Below are 22,669 nucleotides of genomic sequence, written 5' to 3' on the forward strand. Positions count from 1 at the left end.
TATTCCAGTCACATCATAATTCCTTCCAGTTTTCCCTGCTTGTTTCCCAGACTTCTTGCATTTGTGTATAGGTGCTTAAGATAACTTGCTGATCATCCCACTTTCTCATTATGAGGCAGGAGCCCTCCTGCTCATGCTTCCTCCCAGTATCCCACGTCCCCACTTACCTCAGGGCTTTGGTCTCCTTTCCCGGTGAACCTAGTTTAAAGCCTTCCTCACTAGGTTAGCCAGCCTGCTTCCGAAGATGCTCTTCCCTCTCTTCGTTATGTGGAGCCCGTCTCTGCCTAGCACTCCTCCTTCTTGGAACACCCTCCCATGGTCAAAGAATCCAAAGCCTTCTCTCCGACACCACCTGTGTAGTCATTCGTTGATTCCATGATTCAACGGTCTCTACCCGGGCCTTTTCTTTCCACAGAGAGGATGGACAAGAACACCACTTGCACCTCAAACTCCTTTATCCTTCTTCCCAGAGTCACGAAGTCTGCAGTGATCTGCTCAAGGTCATTCTTGGCAGTATCACTGGTGCCCATGTGGAGAAGCAGGAAGGGGTAGCGATCCGAGCGCTTGATGAGTGTCGGCAGTCTCTCCGTCACATCGTGAATCGTAGCTCCTGGCAAGCAGCAGTCTTCTCGGTTTTCCCAGTTGGGGTGGCAGATAGGTGACTCAGTCCCCCTGAGGAGGGAGTCCCCAACCACCACCACCCACCTCCTTCTCTTGGGAGCGGTGGTCATGGCACCCCCATCCCTAGGACAGTGCATCTCATGCCTTCCAATCGGTGGAGTCTTCTTCTGCTCCCTTCCCTCAGATATATTGTCTCTAGTCCATTATCCGCATTAGAACCCATGGAGAGAACATGAAAATGGTTGCTTACCTGTATCTGCATTGCTGGTACATGGACACTCCCCTTTCTTCTTCTGGAGGTCACATGCTGCTAGATTTCTTCACCGTCCTTCTGTCCCCGCTGCGCAGCCTGCTCTGAATCTTCATAATGTTGTGTCCGTAAAAGTATATCCTGACGTCTGTCCAGGAAATCTTCAGTTTCTCTTATGCAACGCAGGGTCGATACTTGTTTCTCCAGACTTTCAACCTGCTCTTCCAATATGGAGACCTGCTTGCACTTTGTACAGACAAAGTTGCTTCTGTCCTGTGGAAGAAAGACAAACATGGCACATCCTATGTAGGTAACAACAGCTGAACACTCACCATCCATATTACCTTCCTTCTAAGAGCTTCCTCAGGTGTTGTAGTAACTACTCAGAGACACCTGCACAATGAAAGCCGCAGTGGGCTCTTCCCAGGCGAGCTACCAGGCAAACTCCCTCTGTTAGCTGCTCCGCTGTTCGCCGCTCAGCTGGTTTGCAGCTGACTGGCTTTTTATAACAGTCAGGCCCACTCAAGGCTCACCTGGAACAAAGCACTCCCAATTCACACTTTTCAAACAATCAAGCACACAGTCAGACTGTCCCTGCAACAGACACTCAGATGCTCACCAACACAGCCCCACTAATGCAGCCCTTTGTGTACCTCCTCTCGGACGGATCCCAGGCAAACTCCCTCTGTTAGCCTCTCCGCTGTTCGCTACTCTATCTTTGTAGTTAATCTATCTTTTTAGTTAATAAATCTGTTTGTTTGTTCTACCAGAAGCAGTGAATTTGGTTTGAAGCATGTCAGAGACTCCCCTTGGGATAACAAGCCTGGTACATATCAATTTCTTTGTTAAATTGATGAATTCATATAAGCTTGCAGCGTCCAGTGGGCATAACTGGACACTGCAAGATGGAGGTTCCTAGGGTTGTGTCCGGGACCGGAGATATTGGCTAGTGTCATTCAGCTGCACAATCCAAGCAGTGGCTGGCGAAAAGTGCTCACTCACATAGCTGGGAGCAGCTTAAACGCTAGAGGCTGTGCGGGAACAGCCCAGGAATGGGGGTTCTCATGGCGGAGCAGGGTAAGGCTGGCTCCCAGAGTCAAGGATTGGAGTGACCTAGCAGATCACCTGCCCAGATAACACCAGGGGAAAGTCACAGAGGCTTTCTTTGCAACTATAGCAAGTAGAAACTTACACTTTTGTTTTTATATGAAAGATGAGATTGCAAGGAACAAGGTAAAAAGAAAAGGAGTACTTGTGGCACCTTAGAGACTAACCAATTTATTTGAGCATGAGCTTTCGTGAGCTACAGCTCACTTCATCGGATGCATACCGTGGAAACTGCAGCAGACTTTATATACACACAGAGAATATGAAACAATACCTCCTCCCACCCCACTGTCCTGCTGGTAATAGCTTATCTAAAGTGATCATCAGGGGACACCATCACAGGGCCTAATAACATCAGCCACACTATCAGAGGCTCGTTCACCTGCACATCCACCAATGAGATATATGCCATCATGTGCCAGCAATGCCCCTCTGCCATTTACATTGGTCAAACTGGACAGTCTCTACGTAAAAGAATAAATGGACACAAATCAGATGTCAAGAATTATAACATTCATAAACCAGTCGGAGAACACTTCAATCTCTCTGGTCACACGATCACAGACATGAAGGTCGCTATCTTAAAACAAAAAAACTTCAAATCCAGACTCCAGCGAGAAACTGCTGAATTGGAATTCATTTGCAAATTGGATACTATTAATTTAGACTTAAATAGAGACTGGGAGTGGCTAAGTCATTATGCAAGGTAGCCTATTTCCCCTTGTTTTTTCCTACCCCCCCCCCAGATGTTCTGGTTTAACTTGGATTTAAACTTGGAGAGTGGTCAGTTTGGTAGCAGCTTCAGAGACAGGCCAGCATGCTGTGCTACCCTGTACTGGTTCAACCCAAGACTTGTCACATGTGCATTAATCTTCTGAGGAAGAGGCAGCAAACATCACGTGTTGAGCTGCTGGAGGTGTCTCTCCTCTTCCCTCTTCCAGTCCTGTTTTCATAACCAAGTCATTTTATATTCCCTTCTTTCATGGGAAGGATGACTATGTATGAGCTTTTACTGTCTCTTATTCCTTCTAGAAGAAGGGGGGGGGGGGGTTTGTGCCCATTCTTTCCATGCATTTCCTTCCTCCCTCCCCCCCCCCCTTTTTTTTTTCCTTTTTGGATGAAGTATCTTGTTCTTATAGCATTAAGAAACAGGCAGGAGACAAAACATTTGGGGCCAGATTTTTCAAAGAGCTCAGCACATTGGTACCGAACTCTTTTGAAAGAATGGCCCAAAGCATCACAGCAGGAGCTGCCGGAAGCTGCACACTATGGACAGTCTTGGATCTTATAGATTTATAGATTCCAAGGCCACAAGGGACTATTGTGATAATCTGGTCAGACTTCCTGTATAACATAGGCCTTAGCATTTCCCCAGAATAATTCCTAGAGCAGATGCGTTTAGAAAAACATCCAATCTTGATTTAAAAATGATCAGTGATGGAGAATTCATCACAACCTTGGCAAGTTGTTCCTATGGTTGAATACCCTCTCTGTTAAAAATTTATGCCTGAAATTGTCAACTTTCAGCCATGGGATTGTGCTATGCCTTTCTCTGCTAGACTGCAGAACCCATTATTAAATATTTGTTCCCCATGTAGATACTTATAACTTTAATTAAGTTATCTCGTAACCTTCTCGAAATAGATTTAACTCTTTAAACCTATCACTATAAGTTTAAAAACCTGCAGGGCTGGAACGTGGGAGTTCTGTGTTGCTACAGGAGGCTTAGTCTGGGTTCCTACAGTATGACCATGTGAAGCTAGGCCTTGCAGGAAGTACTACCCAGCAGGACCTGAGTGACAGCCCCTCACAGCCCACTGACTGGCTGGTACCAGTACTTAAACCAGAAGTCATGATGGGAAGCTGTCTGAGCAACAGCACAGACTGCCTGCCTGTCTCTGCTCATGGTAGACCCTAGACTCTGGCTTCTGATCGTGGTTTATCCTTGGCTTTGCTCTTTGATTGCTGTCCGCAGCTGGTGCCTGACCCTGCCTGCCTCCTCACACCTGACATTTGGTTTGTCGTCTGACCCGTCTTGGACTCTGACATACTGGTACTTGACTCAGCCTGACTCCTTCTCTGACCACTATGTCTGACTGCCTTTGTTACAGTCATGACAGTTTTCTCAGACCATCTCTGGGTGCCCGCCCGATCCATCAAACCCTTCCACAGACAATGGAAAGGGCTGGCTGCTCTCCAACCAGCGGCCCCCCAAGCGTCCGGGACCCACAGGACCAAGTCACTCATCTGCAGGCAGAGAACCTCGCACTACAGATCATGGTATGCAGTCTGCACTCAAAGCACGGACCCTGCACTAGCAACTAGCCCCATTGCAGGCTCAAGTGGTGCAGATCACTGCTAAAGCATAGACCCTACAGAAGCAGATTGTACGCTTACAGGGAGAACCAGCCCTCACTGTGCCACGGCCCAAACAGTTCAGTGGGGATCATTGGAAAGTCCGGGGCTGCTCTTCATGCTCTGCCCTCTACTGTATCCCACAGGCCAGACTCAGGTGGGGCTTGTTGTCAGCCTGCTCTCTGGCGAAGAGCTTGTTTGGCCCTCCCTCTGTTGGAGCAGAACAGCCCAGAACTCTCTGACTGGGAAGTCTTCCCAACCATCTTTGATGACCCGTATTGTATCTGCTCTGCAGAGGCTGCTCTTTGGAAGGCTTTGCCAGGGGTAAGGACCAACCACCTCCTACACTGCCCATTTCTAACAGCTCAGGGCTAACGTTGAATGGAATAAGGCAGGCCAATTTCACCAGTTGTAGTAGAGGCTCAGTGATGAGGTAAAAGATGAGCAAGCCCACATTGAAAACTCCACCTGTCTAGGCACTGTTATTGACCTCACCCTGTGCATCGACTCTCTGCTGTGTGAGCGGAAGGAGGAAAGAGGAGGTGGCCCGACAACACTACACCTGCCCTCCACGCCAAGGCCTGTAGAATCGAGTCCTGAATCCATGCAGGCCAGCCTGGGTCGCTGACATCTGACTCTGGAGGAGAAAGATTGTCAATGACCACTGAACCTCTGTTTTTGACTGAGGGGGACCAGGACATGCCCTTGCCTCCTGCCCAGCTCAGAAGAACTCCGGAAATGGACCAGCCCAGGCCTAATATGCAGTACAGCCTGTGCACCATCAGAGCCCCATGTTCTGAACCCACTCCTCCCCCAACCTCAGGTAGCTCATGGGAACCATGGTGTCTTCCTTTGTTTCCAGTTGCTACTGTGGTTGCAGGTCTTTGGGTAAGTAGATCTCCTCACAACTAGCAATGATAGACTCTGGGGCTGTGGCCAACTTGATAGACGTTGAGGCAGCCAAAACCCTCCAAAACCCACACCATAACTGGGGAGTTGATTTATGGGTCACCCCTATTGTCAGGACTGGTGACTCAGGAGACTGTCCCCTTAGAGGCCATAGTGGGAGAGCACTGAGAAATACTATGCTTTGATGTGATGCGCTCTCCATTCTCCCTGATAATTCATGACATTCCTTGGTTGGAGCAGGATGACCCATGTATCTCCTGGTGGTGGAGAAGATTAGCTTCCCCTCCGAATACTGTCAAAAGGCATGCCCACAACAAAGCAACCAACCCTCAGTTGACCTGGATCCAGGGCCACATGATGGAAGGAGACTCCTGGAAGTGGAACCCTGGACAGCAGTGGCTAGCCAGTCAGGAGCGGCTCCAGGCCAGAATATCAGCCTCCCTGACAAGTACAGCTGTAACCCATAAGGTTAGCTTGCTTGCTTGCTTATATATCCTTTCTTATGGGTTTGATTGTTTTGTTATAATAGATTTATAGATTCATAGTAGAGTATTTTTGGCCATAATGCATTGAAGCTAACGGCCACTTCCTATATGTTGAGTTAGAGCATAAAGTTAGCCTATATATGTTTGTGACCTTTAGCATAGATAAATGAGGATGACTTCAATGAAATAAGACTTTTGGCATAGATAGATGGCTACTTAAGTTCATGCCCCCTACAAACATATCAGGTACACCACAAAGAACATGGAAATAACCGGTTAGGCCAGAAATAACAGATGTGAGAATGAGCTAATGGTCATTAATACATATGAACATGCCAGTCTATAAAGTAATTGTACCCTGATATTTTGTGGATGAGGAAATAAAGTTTGGACATGGAAGGTGGGCACATAGTGCTCAGGCTCTATAAGAGGGGCAACCCACCATGTTTAGTTAGTTTTTAGTTAGTTTTCGTCAGGTTTTAAGTTACCTTCTATAGTCTTTCTATAGCTTTTTAGCTCTCTAGGTTCTCCTAAATTCTTCACGTCCCACTTGAGAATTGAGGAAACTGGACCGTCAGACTCTTTTGGCATGTGAAGGTAAGGCTGGTCCTTTGGCTCTCACCACCAGGTTGTCAAGGCAGGGTATGAATATGTTAATCTAGGAAGTTTTATAGAAAATAATACCATATGTACCTCTTGAACAATATTATTTCCTTTTTAATTCTGATTGGTTAATTTTCCATTTGATTACTTTCTATTTATCTCAATAAGTGTCTTTGAGGCTGTATTTTGTTCTCAGTGTAAGTGTCCTTGTCATACATCCCGACAGTCCTTGCAAAACTCTGTGTAGCTTGCTTCTGGGATAAGAATCTTATTTTCTTCTAATCAGATTAATTGTCGAGCCTATAACCCATTTTATATAAATAATATTAATCCCCTAAAAATCAGACAACACCACAACTCCCTGGATGTTTTCAAAAAGAAAAATGCAGACTCACTACCCCTGCACAGAAACTACAACTGCCCAATAAATCTCCAGCCTGGGTCAAAGGTGCCTTACGGACAGATACACTCCATGTCCTAGCCAGAGCTGGAGGCACTAGGTAGGTATTTACAGGAAAACATAGTCTACGGCTTCTTTGGCAATTCACCTCTCCAGCAGAGGCACCAATCCTGTTTGTGAAGGAGCAGAATGGCCCACTGTGTCTCTGTGTAGACTATCACTCATTGAACCAAGTGACCATTCATAACGAATACCCTTTGCCCCTCATTCTGGAATTGCTGGACTGCCTGAGGACTGCCAGGATATTTATGAAACTAGGTATTTGGGGGACATAAGGTCTGGGGACGAATGGAAGACCACTTTTCATACATGATATAGAAACTTCAAATACTTGCTAATGCCCTTTAGCTTAGCCAATGTCCCTGCAACATTTCAGCATTTCATAAATGATGTGTTCAGGGATATCCTGGACCAGTATGTAATCATCTACCTCAATGGATATACCGGTATTTTCCAAAAACTTGGAGCAGCACTACCAACATGTTCGGTCTGTCTTGGAGAGGTTAGGGAAGCATTTGTATGCCAAACTTGACCAGACCACCATTGAATTTTTGGGGTACACCATCTCCCCTGAGGAAATCCAGATGGATCCACAGAAGGTGGAAGCCATCTGCAACTGGACAGCACCCCAGTGGTGCTGTGAGAACTTCAGCACTTCCTGGGCTTTACAGATTTTTATAGGAGATTCATCAGCAAACTCACAACCCACCTGACTTCCCTCCTCCTCAAAGCCATGTGATTCACTTGGTTGTCTGAAGCCCAGCTTGCTTTTGACCAACTAAGGGCTGTCTCCACCACATCCCCAATCCTGGAACACCTTGACCTGACTCATCCCTTCATAGTGGCAGCAGATGCATCCAATGTGGCCATAGGGACAGTACTCTCACAGTGACTCAGATCCCAGTCAGTTCTGCACCCTTGCACATTCTGTTCTCAAAAACTTACCCCTGCAGAGATGAACTATGAAATACTGGACAAGGAGCTGCTTGCTATAAAAACGGCATTTGAACAATACCTTAAGTATCTTAGCAAGACCTGAGCATTGAACCAGAGGCAGCTAAGGTGGGCTCTGTTCTTTTCTTGGTTCAATTTCACAATTACCGACTACCTGGGAAACTGAAATGGAAGAGCTGGTGCTCTGTTGTGGAAGGGGGAATACTACTGGGCAAGCTAAGAATCGACTTCCAAGCCCACCTATCGCCTTGAGACTGGTAACTTTGCCAGTGCCACAGTTCAGTGAGACCTGCTCTCCTTCATCTGATCTGCCTCAAAAAAAAAAAAGACCCAAGGGACACTGTCCATGCAGGATGGGATAACGTACTTTGACGAGCTCATATATGTGCCCTCAGGGCACCCCTGACTGGAGGTGCTGGGGCCCCCTTTACTGTTACATTCTGAGACCTATAGTTAATAATTTTTTCATCCATTTCATCCATTTCATATATGCTACATTAATTTTATATTGTTCAATATTTTGTAATCAAAATATTTTATGGTACCAAGTCTAATGCTGTAGAGAAGTCTAAGTAGATTATGTCAACACTATTACCTTTATCAACCGAAATTATAATCTCATCAAAATAAGATATCAAGTTAGTATGACAATATCTGTTTTTCATCAACGCATCTTGATTCACATTAATTACTTTACCCTCCTTTAATTCTTTACTAATTGAGTCCAGTATCAGCTGCTCCATTATCTTGTTTAGGAGTGGTGTCAGGCTGACAGGCCTATTGCTATCCAGTCATCTCGTTTACCTTTTTTAAAAATCAATATTATAATCACTTTCTTTCAGTTTCTGGACTTTCCCAATATTCTAAGGCTTATTGACAATCAATATTAATGGTCCAATGAGCTCCTCAGCCAGTTCTTTTAAAACCCTTGGATGCAAGTTACCTGTACCTGCTGATTTAAAAATGGCTGACTTTTTAGTAGCTGTAGTTTAACATCCTCTAGAGATACTGGTGGAATAGAAAGAGTTATTGCCATATGGTGAAACTACATCATTATTATTTAGGTGCCTAAATGGGAGTTTAGCTCTCTTGGAAACTGGACCTAAATGTAGGTGTTGAGCATTGGATAATCTGGCTCTGAGCTCTTTTGTAAATCTTGTATTTGGAGGTTTAGGACCCTGGCAGTCAGGAAGGACCCTGGCATTTTGGAATGACTGTGAGCAGCACCTGTGTTGTGTTGGTAGGAAGTGCTCACTTGACTTACTCATTTCAATATTTTTAAACTAATTCCTGCATATTTTGTTTCTCATGTTGTCTTTTCAGGTTTCTGTGAACTACAGGGGATAGGAAGTCCTAATTTAGGCAAATTACACAGTGTATCTCTTATGTGTTTTCTCTTGGAAGACTAAACCAGTTTGAGGGTCTCAGCTCTCTCCTATCTTTCCTTGCTTTAGTGCTAGATGTTTTGACAGGCCATTGAAGAGTTTCCACTGTATTTTGTGCAGCTGGAAGGTAATTTTGGAACTAGCTTGAGAAATGGGAATGGGTCCAGAGGCTTCCATGTGATACACTTGACTTGGTTTCATTTTATCATCTGTAAAACATGTTTCATTTACTCCAGAACTGTTTGTTTTTAGTTCCTGTTTATTTTAGCAGAAAAGTAGGGTGGCCACATACTTACTTTAAATTATTTTCACACTCCTGTTCAGTCTCTGCTAAGAATTTCTGTCACTTGCCAGTTGCTAAATATATTTTCCATAAACAATCATCACTGATTTTTCCCTAATCTTGAAATAAAGCAAGAAATATCAATTTAAGGAAACATTTCTGGTTTTGCAGTATTTGTTCTCAGATGTGGCATTGAAATATATCACAGTAAAATTCAACAAGATAAGTAAAATTAAATTTATTTTTAGGCTGAATATCAAAATTCTCTAAGATTTTTCTCTTAGAAAATGTTATCACTCTGCATCAGAGTGAGGAGATTTATTTCCTGATACACTGACATGATGTACAACAACTTTCAGCCCTCAATTAAACAAAGCGGTTTGGTTGTGATTTCATTTGTTTAGCAATTTTTTTTTCTTTTCTTTCCACCCCCCTTTCTCCTTACAACGGCTGGTTTGGTTGGTTGCTTGCTTGGTTTTTTACTGTGTAGTTTTTTAGGTCAAATTTAGGATCTATCTTGACGTTTATTACATCTGGAAAACTTTACTGCCTGGAAGCTTTCCATCTGCTTTTTTAAAACAAATCATTGGAGGGAGGAAAGGACAGTATACAGTTTACTGTAAGCCTAACTTTGCTCTTTTCCGATCTGAGCCAACTGGGTTCCAATCAGAGAGCAAGTAACAGGTGGGAATTATTAATTTTCATCCAAATTGGGTTCTAATATCTGTATTCTGGGAACAATAGGCTCTTAATCTTTCCTTATGAAAGAAGCCAAAAAGGACAGAAGTTGAACAGTTGGTTGAAGAGGGAGTAAGTGATGAGTATGTAGGACAATCTTATGCTCTAATGAAGACAGTATGGTGCCGGAATGCAATAACTAGTCTGTGATAGGTTGGTATTTGTGAGTATTACAACTATGAAGCCAAATCCAGAGGTGCAGTGTATTCAGTCCTAGGCAAACTCCTACTAATCTCGGTATGGGGTTCGTCTATTCAAGAACTAAGTACAAGTCTGAATAAGGTGCTAAGGGTTTTCCTCATCGCAGCTGTTTCTTTGTATGCTCATTATTTTTCAGTTTTAAACAATGTCATCAGTCAGGATGCCCTTGTGAGCACCACCAGCAACATACTGCACGGTGCACTGAATGTGGAAATCAGCTGTGGGGACAGATGAAATAAAACAGTGTTTCTGGCCTCCTGCATCCTTCCTTATGGTTTTTTCCTTCCTGAGGGTTTCAGGATGAAGTATTTACGAAAGGACAAGACAAACTGGTCTTATATTGCCTAGAAACATAATAGGAAAAATCCCAGCCTAGCTCACCACACAGCCCTCCTTGCTTGCTTGTCTTCCAAGCCAATGCAGTAGTTCTTATTCAGTGTCCTCTGTTATTTGATTGCCCTGCATTCTCCAGCCTAGCTAGCTTCATTATCTATGGTACTTATATAGACCCCATTACTATTGTATCAGAGTGCCTCATAATCTTTAATATATCTATCCTCACAACACCTGTGAGGTAGGGAAGTGCTGTTATCCCCATCTTACAGATGAGAAACAGAGGCACAGAGAGACTCAGCGTAGTTCTTCAAAGGTAATTTGAATTATCTACACTCAAATGAGCTGAGCTCACATGAGTCCAACTACATTGTGAAGTTACGGTTGAGCTGAACAGAGTGATTCTTTTAGTGACATTACATCATATTAGCAGCTGACAGGTAGTGCTAACTCAAGCTGTAGCCTACACCCCTAATGGGCCAGTCAGCTCAAGTTAAAAGTATCATCACCACATGTGAGTTAAGAGTTTGTGTGGGGGTAGGACTAGAGTTAGGGACAAAGCTAAGTTAACTTGTCAGTGAAGACAAACCCTCAGTGACTTCCTGCAGGTTGCAGAGGAATTCTGGCAGAGCAGGGAATTGGAACTGGGGGTCCCGTGTCCCAGCTGGCACCCAAACCACTGGAACATCCATCATTCTATCTTCCCTTAGGCACATGTGCAGAGTAGTGGGATACTAAGCTGACGTTAACTCCTTGCTTCCTGGCAGCCAGGAAGAGGCCTCCCCACCATGTCACAGAAGGGTACCTGGTTTTTTTAACACTGACGCTAAGGTGCCACAAGTACTCCTGTTCTTTTTGCAGATACAGACTAACACGGCTGCTACTCTGAAACCTCTAAATACATGCTTGAGGATAGCGAGAAAAATTATGTTTTAGGGGTGGGAGAGAGTAAAAGAGAGAGAGAAAAAAAATAGTAGCAAGTGCATGTGGAAGATGGAACCATTGTTCAGGTTATATTCATGCCTAAGTCATGTGGCTCTGCAGATGCTCATGCCGTGTACAGCTGTGAAAGGCATCTGTTGTGGCCATACATAACATTTTGTTATCAAAAGAGCCAGGAAGTGTGTTTGTGTAACGTACTCCTGAGACCAAGGGGATATGAGGCTAGTATAAATCATGTCTGTAATATAACCTGCCCACCTCTTTGGATACTATGACTTTTTCTGAGATGTCTGGATAACAGCGTAGAGACCATATGTATTTGTAGTAGCACTTTCAAGGAAGCACAGAATTCCAATAGATCCTTGCTAAGTGCTTGTGAAGCACATGTACATTACTAAGGGTAGTTTGCAGCCCTATACAGTTGCTCATCGAGGAGCAGAATTTGGCCTTTTGTTTGGCGGTTTAAAAAACGTAGACAGATTTGCCTCTTCTGTTATGGATTGGACTTACTGCAGCAAGATTTCACTTTGCTTCTCATGAGATAGAGAGGCATGAATCAGCCATGTGAAACCCTTTCTGAACTTGTGTGTTGCAGGACCATCTCACTGACAGCCTGACCAGTGTGCAGTTTTGTCCGTGTGGCAAGATGGTGACTTTCAGGTGGGCTGTGCTCAGCTCCAGCTTTGGCTATCCCAAGGGAATATATCCACTACCCACTTCTGTTATTTTAAGATAGCAATCAGAATTCATCTGAGGTGCCACTACCCACCCTGTTGAGCACATTGCTAGCAGGAGATCTAATTAACATTTTGCAGTACTGGCAGCCCCGTATGGAAACTATCATTCAGACACCCACGTAAAAACTTTAGTTGTTCCCTTCTATTTAATTAAAATACACTCAAATCAATTACATTATGATAGTTTCCCAAAGTTAAAACACCCAGATGTATGGCTAGGCAAATGCATACAATGTCAATTGATTGGGTTGCTCAGAGGTGCATTACAGCTCCCCCATTTGTCAGTTTATTTATTGGGGATTAGTTGCATTCTTTTTCTTCTCCAGTAAGAAAATAACAAAGAAAAAAGAATCCTGTTTTTGCTTCAGGAAGAATTGATATGTTATAGAATTTGAGAGTTTAATTTAAAATCACATTGATAATCTCAAAAGTGACTTTTTAAACCAGAGGCTCAAACATTTTACCATTCAAAAGAATTTTCCAATCAGCTCTAGAAACAAGCAGCTTCATTTACTTTGTACCAAGTCCAGGAGTTATTATTCTTGTCGGTGAATTGGGATAACATGCAGCTGCATAAACATGTTGATTCTGCTGGGTTAGAGACCATGTCGTCAAACTCTGGCACCCTCTAGCAAGGTTGTATGTGAAGTCACAACATCTTCAAAAGAGGATTTGAGGTCTCAATATACCAGTATGTCTTTTGTAGCATATCCTTTTGGGGAGAGAGGGTGAGATCAGAGGAAGCCAGAGCGAGAGAGAACTACATTCAAAACTGGATCTCTAGCAGACTGGTTGATAAATAATAAATATACAAAAAAAGAAAAGGAGGACTTGTGACACCTTAGAGACTAACACATTTATTTGAGCATAAGCTTTCGTGATGCATCCGATGAAGTGAGCTGTAGCTCACGAAAGCTTATGCTCAAATAAATGTGTTAGTCTCTAAGGTGCCACAAGTCCTCCTTTTCTTTTTGCGAATACAGATTAACACGGCTGCTACTCTGAAACCAATACATATACAAAATACTAAGACATAAATCCACAAAAATAAAGTAAGTCTGATTTCAGACTGGCACATCCTCCCAGCCTGAAATCAACTCTTTTATGGTTAGACATAGTAGTTCCTACGATGATTGGTTTAAAAAAAAGTTCACCACACTGAGTTGATAAGTCATTCAGCTAGGTACTAGGTCACTCAGTGTTCCCACTTCTGGGATACAATCTATCAGCAGTGAAAGGCAGTCTTCCCATTCACTGCCTCAGCTCCATGCCACACCCTCAGTGGCTGGTAGGGGAACCTGGGCCCACCCCCTTCTCTGGGTTCCAGTCCAGGGACCCTCAGCTCAGCAGTTCTTGGCTTTTCTCTCTCAGCCTTCACTGCTCCTTCCCTGGACTGCTTCCTATAACTCTGGTTCCCCTTCTCTCTGGGTGCACCAGCTCTAAGAACCCTCTTCCCAGGGAGTGGCTGCTGCCTGCCTTCCTGCAGCCTTTCCTAGCAGTCCTGTCTGTAGCCCACTACCTGGCTTTATAGGTGAGCCTCTCTCTAATTAGCTGCTTCCAGCCTAAAGTTCCCATTTGTAACCTAATTAGCTGATTGGGCCTACCTGACTTAATTCAGCTCTTGCAAGGACAGTATGGCGTGCACACCCCATCACACCGTGCATGGGTGATTTTTCATATGTGGTGTTCAGAGGGAATGCAACAACCATTTATGTGCATTTCCATTCTTAACCCATATTTTTTAAATGAATTATTTGACAGCGGTTGACCTAACAGAGCCGTATGAGTCTAATAGAGGTGAGACCAGGAAAGACCACATGAATCCAATCCATTTATGAGGTGTTCCAGCAAGCTGCGTTTCTGCAATAATGCTTAAACAAATGGGGCAAACTTCAAGGTGCTGTAGCAGCCTTTAGTCAGAATTACTTTGCTTTTTGTGGGCTGAAGTCTTAGCATTAATGTTTGTATTTCTATTAATAAGAATAATAATTAATAATAATTAATACTTCCCTACCACACAGATTCATTAGTTTAGTAAATGCTTTATAAAGCATCATATAAATGCTAAGTATTATTAGCATTAAGTGCCTTCGCTTCAGAATCTCAAAATTCTTCTTCACAATCAGTAATTAAATAAGGCTCACAATGATTTTGTGAAAATCATAAATAAATAAATAAATAAATAATGATTTTGTGATCTCTGTAAATCTTATCCCCATTTTGCAGATGGACGGACTGTGGCAGAAATGGCTTAACTGTCTTGTCCATGGTTACTTAGAGTCAGTGACATAACCAGAAACAAAATTCAGAAGGTCTAATTCCCAATCTTATGCTCTATTAGACTATTACTGATGTAATTGTAATTTGATGTAATAATACAGCCTTTGTAGATACGTTTTGCCCCTATAGCTCAACATATACCTACATAATGAAATCTCTATATATTTGCGTACTATAAGTTTTGCTTAATATTATCTTGGTAATGCAGTGTCTCTGTAGGATTTAATTAAAATGACATCCAAACATGCACTGATGTTAGCCATGTAACTCAAAGTTCCGTTCGTATTCATGTGGAATTGCTATTTTAGGTGGAGAAGAAAAGGATTATTAAAAGCAATGACTATGCAAGTTCAATAGCCTTCTTTTTTTGTAGAAAAAATTCTTTGAGTACACTGTTTATTGTTGTTAGCTACTTCATTACTCTTCTTTTATATTCCTTTTTAGTGAGAAATAACTCAAGTTACTAAAAGCAGACTATAACCAAGGAATTTTCAGTTAACTACTAAAAGGTGGCTTTATTCTAAACAGTGGCTGTAAATATGGCATGGGGTTGTCCCATATTTCCCTAAATTATTCCAAATAAAATTAGTTCAATTTACAAGTAAAAAGATATTTTGGTTTTGTAGTGTTTAGCAGTTCGGGGGAAAAAAACAAAACAAACTCATCCCGGCAGCGGATATTAATGATGAGTTGCACAAACAGCATAGCTGGCTCTCTGTTACCCAGCATAGGGGGTGTGCTTAGGATGGAGCGTGGCCAGAGCCAGGGCCGGTGCAAGGATATTTTGTGCCCTAAGCGAAACTTCCACCTTGCACCCTCCCTCCCCCGGAGCATCGCTTATTATAAACTTTCAAAAATGAATACTGCATAATGTGGCATTGTTCATTAGAATTAATACATGTTTGGTTTGAAAATTTATTAATTTCATTATTTAGTATACATATTTAATGAAAATAAATGAATAACCTGAAAGTGTTAACATTGTTATTGTTTTCACTTTGCACACCATAGCATGGATCTTAAAAATAAATCACATATATTATACACAATACACTGTCACAGAGTAACACGTTATAATTTAGAATTTATTTTTCCGCACTTTCAGTTTAGCAAATTTAGAAACAAGTTCCTCCAAGTCAATGTTGTGAGCAATGTTATGTTCTGTTGACAAGGTAGATAGCCCAACAAGTCTTTGTTGCAACATTGATGTTCGCATGTATGTTTTTATCAACAATTTTTCTCTATCTGCCATGAGGCTACATCAACTGAAAACGAAAAAAATGAATTTTTTTCCTATCAGTTCTTTTTCTTGTTCACTATTAAAAGTAAAGGATAGAGAATACATGTCACTTACTAACTATGAGTCACTATTTGAATTTCATCATCTGTTTGATGTAAACATTGATTAAGAGATCAAGATGACTTTTCCTTAAAATTAAGCAATGTTGATAGTAATCGGAAATACATCCTTTTTAGTCATGTATACTTCCTTTCTTCATTTTTTTCATATCAAAACCTACTGCATTTTATTCTACCTTTAGAATATCCAGTTATTGTTATTAATAAAATTTATAAAATGAGAATGGCGGATACTCCGTCATACAACTGACAATATCAAGATGACAGATTTCAACAACCTACACATGGATATTTGCACCTGATAAACATATACACTCAAATACTGAACATACACAATGGACACAAAGTATTAGCGAAATGATGCAGCAGCAATTGCCAGAGTGTTAGATCTGAAACAACTCAACAAAAATAGCCTCAGTCGATAACCTCCGAAAACTAGTAAACGTAGCATGATAAACAGCCTGTCAGAACGGGTTACCGGCTGCGTGCGATGAGAAAAATGACATCATTGCCACTTTGTACCGTAATAAAGCAGTACACTTGTGCCTGCAACGCAGAGCTGGCGTAGGCTATAGCTGTAAAGTACCAGAGAACGACAAGTTAAAATACAAGTTCAATGACGTTTCTCTTTTCTTTATTCATTCATTTTCCAGCAATAGTGGGGAAAAAAATTTGGGGGTCACCGCTTTTTGGCACCCCCAAATCTTGTCGCCCTAGGCGGCCACCTAGTTCGCCTAGTGGTTACACCGGCCCTGGCCAGAGCATTCCTACACCTTGGCTCTCCTTGGCTGCTGGAGCGGCCTATAGGGGCCATTAGACCTGAGGTACAAGTTTGGGCAGTCCCTGAGGCTGCTCTAATGTGCGCTGGCAGCACCAGGCTCAGGGAGGTGCGTTGCTTCCCTTCTTGGTTCCTACGGTTAGTTCATCACCAGTGCGGGGGTGAATCAGGCTTTTAGTTGATCTTTAACAATTTGACCTTCTACAAATCTTAACAAAATAGAAAATGCTTAGGATGGCAAACTTCAGCTTGGCACACTTTGAAATAGCCAGTATGTTTAGAGATTAATATTATTTATAACGTTAATTTCCCTTGTAAATAGTCCTACATCTTTTGCTTCACTGGGTTGACAGGTCCCTGATAATGTCGGCTTAAATGACGTATTTCTTATCACTGAGAGAAATGCACGAAATGGCTGTCACACTGTGTGCACCATTAAAAGTCAACATTTACCCACTGTAACGGATTCCCCAACCTTGCAAGTGGCTCTGCATAGGCAACCCATGGGCCCATGCAGCACCCCGCTGAATTTGGTGGGGCTCCATGAGTGCTCAGAGATCTACCCTTGTGGAGCTCATTGCAGGTTCGGGGCCTAAAATACTGCTGTGTGGTAACATTGGTTAACGGTTGACTTTTAATGGCAACCACTTTGTGTCCATAATGTTTGTCAAGTGCTCTTTAATAACGAATATGTTCTAGAATTTCCCAGTAGAGGTTCTATTCAGGAAAGCACTTAAGGATATGCTTAAGTGCTTTCCTGAATAGATTTAAGCATATTGTTAGGTGTTTTCCTGCACTAGAGCCAGACAGAGGGAATTTTCTTGCATTACTGTTTTCCAGAAATTAATTTCAGTGAAATAGCATAAAAATGTTTAAGTGCATCTAGTTCTCCAATAGTAAAACAGCTCCTTAATTTAAAATGAATTGCCTATCATTTTCTCCTGCATTCAGTGGAATTTGCCACCTAAGCCTTCAGATGAAAAATCTGTAGATGGGGTAAACAATTGAAATGATGTAAACTAAATCTATGCATATTGTATTGTGAAAAATCCTAACGTCAGACTTAATAGATGACCGTTATCGAGGGCAAGTGAGTGGCTCACTGGCTTTTTGACAATGGGGGAGAAGGCAAAGGTGCTACCAGATGTGCCCGTTACTTTGAGTATGCTCATTTATTAGGGTTACTCTTCAGGGGGGAGAAAGGGGGTTCTGTAATTCTATTAATGTACTGCTTGTGTCACTTGTGTGTTCATATGGAGCTCTACTCCTTCCTTCTGCAAGTCCCCTCCCAATGGAGCTATCTTGCAGGACCTATGTTCCCCAAGACTGGGTTCCTCCAGCCCTAGAACCAGATGAACATGCAGATGCACACTAACAGAGCAAGTCTGAGCAGGCCAGGTCAATCAGCACTCTCAAGCTGATCCCCTTATATGCCCCTGTACTCAATGGGCTGGGTCAAGCAGCACTTCCAGGCTGTCACCCTTATATGCCCCTGGTCTCAATAGGCTGGGCTGAGCAGCACTTTCAGCTGCCGCTCCTTATATGCCACAGGTTTAGCACATCCCTATCCCACTTTCATGTCACAATTGTACTGGTAGTAACCCACTTGATGAGCAAACCCCACAGTATTTTTGGGCGCTACAGGGATCTTTAGCTTAGGTAAAAGAAGCGTTGCTGCACAGTAAATGGAGGAAGCTAAAAACAGAAAAGAGTAAAGTGCAGAGAGAGAGAGAAGCAACCAGCTTAACCATAAAAGTTATTTATTGAATAATAGTGATAACTACGCAAGCAGAGCCTAAACCAACATAACAGTTACATTATTAAAGGTTAATACCTGAGGTAAAAAAGAAAACAGAGAGTGAGAGAGAGAGAGAGGGATCTCATCAGTGGTGAGCTGGAGTTGGTTTGCACCGGTTTGTGCGAACCGGTTGTTAAATTTTGAAGCGAGTTTAGAACTGGTTGTTAAAGGGTTGGGCAAATTCCAGCCCGTGGGCCACATCCGGCCTGCGGGACCATCCCGTTCAGCCAGCCTGAGCTCTCGGCTGGGGAGGCTCTCCTGAGAATCCCTTTTTAATTTTTACTCACCCAGCGGCGCTCCGGGTCTTCGGCGGCACTTCGGCGGTGGGTCCCTTACTCGCTCTGGGTCTTCGACGGCACTTCGGCAGCTGGTCCTTCAGTGCCACCGAAGACCCAGAGCGACTGAAGGAACCAGTTCTTCAGCTTTTGGCAGCTCATCACTGGATCTCACCCACTCCATGAGGCTTGAACTGGTCCGGGTTCCCAGGTGATGGTGGTAGCTCAGGGTCCTGATTGCTGGAGACAGGCAGAGCCCCCAGCACGATCAGTCAGGAGATGGCGTCCCAGTGAAACTGATGCAGAGTTTGGATCCATGGATCAGAACACTGACTGGAGGGCGAGCAGAGATTTTTGTAGAGAAAATACAATGGTTCAAGGGAGAACACTAGATTTGTTTATAGGTAAACTGATGATTTAAGGGTTTTCTTTAGACTAGACAATAGGAGCTGATCACTCTTGGCTATGGGTGGTGTTTTCTTCCAGGGAGCTCACAATGCAACCAGGCTGCTTCAGTATTTTGGATATCAGTCAAGGATTTATTACTAGAACTGGTCTGATAATTGCTGAGATGGGTGTGTGCAGGCATAGGTTCATTAACATCTGAAGCAGAGATTCCCATGATGCTATGCTTCCCTGCTTTTCTGGTCCCAGGGTTCAGTGCAGTTCTCTGTTCTTCATTCTTTATGCTAATCCCTGTCCCATCTTTCATGCAGATGAGGCTAGGGGAGTTGTCTCTGTTCTTCATTCTGTATGCTATTGGAGATGTCTCAATCTTGTCACCCTTGTCAGGAGGGGTCTAGGTGTGTCTCCCAACACCCTTCACTGCTCTCTGCAAGCCTTTTCTCTGATCGGTTTTGGTTCAAGCAGAGACTGGTAGTGGGGGTGTCTTTCATGAGTTAGACAGGCTAGATACTACGCCGTGGTTCCCCAAAAACACTGAGCTGACTGGTATCAAGTCCCCCCATAAGGTTCCAGAGTAAAAGTGAGAGAGCAACGTAAGTAACCAAACAACATCCAGTCACGGAGAGTTAAGCACCTACTCATTAATCACTGTAAGCATTTATTCATTTATACATTTATAGAAGGTCCATGGGCACTTTGAGGTAAAAATATACCCTTTGATGTATGACATGTAAAGCATACAGTGTAAATCTTAAAAACCAATTTCCTGCAAAGAGTTACAAAGTTGAAGAGAAATAGTTTATGGGGAAAAAAGTCTCCATAAATCCTCTGGAATTTCATTCTGAAATAGCTTTCTTCCTGGTGGTGTGTTAGTTTGAAATCAAATGTGTTAATTTATTATTGCTTTTTAATTGGAATGCTGATATTTTCTTTAGCTCAGAAATTTTACCAAATACCTCATCATGGGGTAATTCTAGAAACAGCCTGCAAGGTCTGGCCATCCTTGTTTGTTGCAGCCAGTTCTTTGCTGGGTTGCCTTCAAAATGAAGGAATGAACACAGGGGCAATTGTTTATTAAATGAAAGTCTTCTCCATATATCTTCAAAAATATTTTAGTTTTGAATCCTGTTTTCAAAAGTTGTGGTTTTTCCTGTATAGTATTTGTAGCTAAATTGATCTTATTTGTGTATGAAAAATGTTTGCTCGTTTGAAGGAGAGGTATTTGTCAAGTTAAAGCTGATGGTAAAGCTGTGTTACAGAGCTAAATGTTGCCCTCTAGTCACAGCCCTATGTAGGGGCCAGTGCAGAACTATGTTGCTCTACAGGGCGCTCTAGGAGCCCCAGTATCTCCATGAGCTCTCCAGTGCGTAGAGAGTCTATGGAGGCTGCACCATCCTTTAGGATGATGCAGCCTGCTCACTGGAATGAGCAGCAGTCTGTTCTTCAGGCCAGTGAAGAAAAGAGCAGGGCCATGGTCATACGTCCTCCCTGCTGACTTTGGGTGTATGAACGATGCAGTCCCTGCAGTCACTTAACTCTGTATAAACCAAGGAGCTACTCACTGACCCATGTCCCAAAGACCACTCTCTAGTCTCAGGATTCCAGTCCCTTTTCTTCAGGACTTCAGTTCTGTTTCTTCCAACTATTTAATGTATCGCTATGCCCTTTCCTCCCTGACCCAGGTTCTCCTGCAGGGTTACATTCACCTGAGAGTCATAAACTAGGCTCTTTGCTCTGCCCTTGAAACTCCTGTAGGAGCCTAATGATGCCCTGCAGTTCTCATTCTGAACTGCTTTCTGTGAGGACCATCTGATCTTCCAGCAGTTCCTAGCCTTGCAGCCTCAGCTGGGAGGCAGCTGATGAGTCACTGACCGGGTTGGGCCCAACTCTTCTTAAAGGCCATTCCACCTGTGAAAGACTGTAACTGTGACTGGCTGCCCAGGATAGCCAAGTGGGGAGACCACTTGTGTCATCCCATCCTGTGGCCCTATGCAAGGGCCAGTCACAGTCTGGCTCTAAGGCTGGCAAGCTTCTTTAAAGCCAACTGTAGTGGCCTTTCTATTTTACAAATACTCAGTTGTGCAAGGATAACACTTAAATAAAAACTGAGTATAGAATTACTATTCTGAAGCATTTAAATAACAGCAATTAAGCTGGAAAAACCCTTTTATGTTATTTGCTCCATCTTCCTGCCCCTGCAGGATTTATTACATTTTATGGCCTAATTTGTTCAGGTTTATTGATTAAATGCTACATATTGGGCCAAATTCATCCCTGCTTTTAACTCCATGGATTTCAATATAGTTGGACGAGATATCATTTTGGCCAAGTGTCTTTTACAGAATATTGGGAATAATATTTCTTGCCTTCGGATTGGCTGACATCAGTGTTTCAAAATTCTCCCACAGCAAGGAATTTTTTAAACATCCAAGGTCAATACTGAAGTCTAGGGCAAGTACAGATCTTATCAAACAAACACTGATTGCCTGGGAACTATGATGTCAAGAGTCTATACTGGTGTGATGGGCCAGAAGCTGCATGGGGCAGTAGACAGGGCACAAGATCAGCTTTCAGGAAATCTGGGTTCTTTTCCAGGATCTGCCACTGGCTCACTTTCAACCTTAGAACTAAGCACTTAATTGTACTGTGCCTCAGTTTCTCTCTCAATAAAATGGGGATAGCACTACTCCCCCTCCCCTTTGTAGAGAACCTTGAGATGTACAGACTGATTATTATTATTATTATTATTACTGTCAGTGGTGGCATCAAATGTTGATCCAGTTATAACTGGAATATGTAAATAAACCAAAGTACTAACAGAAGCCATTCTCCCATAAACATGCATGTACTTAACTCTATATGCATAAACAATTTCAACTGATTTCAATGAAACTACTCACATAGCATAATTAAGCACATATTTAAGTGTTTGCAGGATCAGGCTAGAATGTTCTACCTGTTGTCTTCTGATTCTTAAAGAAGCCTCTACTGTAATAAGAAAAAATAATAATAGACGTCAAAGTGATATCATAGGGAAGTTCATGCCACTATACATTTAACTCTACACACACCCCCCCTGCTGAATGGTTATTCTTAACTGGGTCCACAAACCCCAGCATTAAGGTTAGTTGTGCTAAATATTGGCTCTGACATTGATATTGTCAATAAATCTTTGCTGACCAAACCCAGTAATTCTTATTTGCATATTTGCCTACAGTATTTTGGATTCAGCCCCAAAAGCTTAGTGTTAAATTCTGTTTGTTAATAAGGAGCCTTAATCATGACAGACTCCACTGTGAATTACTGACTGTGAAGGATATCAAACTGACCTATTTCTGAGTGTCCCATTCCATTGCTAAAATTGTTAATATTAGAGCTGGGTGAAAAACTGATTTATTTTTTCTGCTAAAA

General features: G+C 42.7%; 1 protein-coding gene across 7 annotated transcripts in view; it reads left to right on the forward strand.

Moving 5' to 3' along the window:
* Positions 1-22,669, forward strand: part of PHACTR2 (phosphatase and actin regulator 2) — a 226,289-nt gene that overhangs the window by 125,794 nt on the left and 77,826 nt on the right. The window lies entirely within an intron of this gene.

The sequence above is a fragment of the Lepidochelys kempii genome, chromosome 3 (genome assembly GCF_965140265.1).
Source record: "Lepidochelys kempii isolate rLepKem1 chromosome 3, rLepKem1.hap2, whole genome shotgun sequence".
NCBI lineage: Eukaryota > Metazoa > Chordata > Testudines > Cheloniidae > Lepidochelys > Lepidochelys kempii.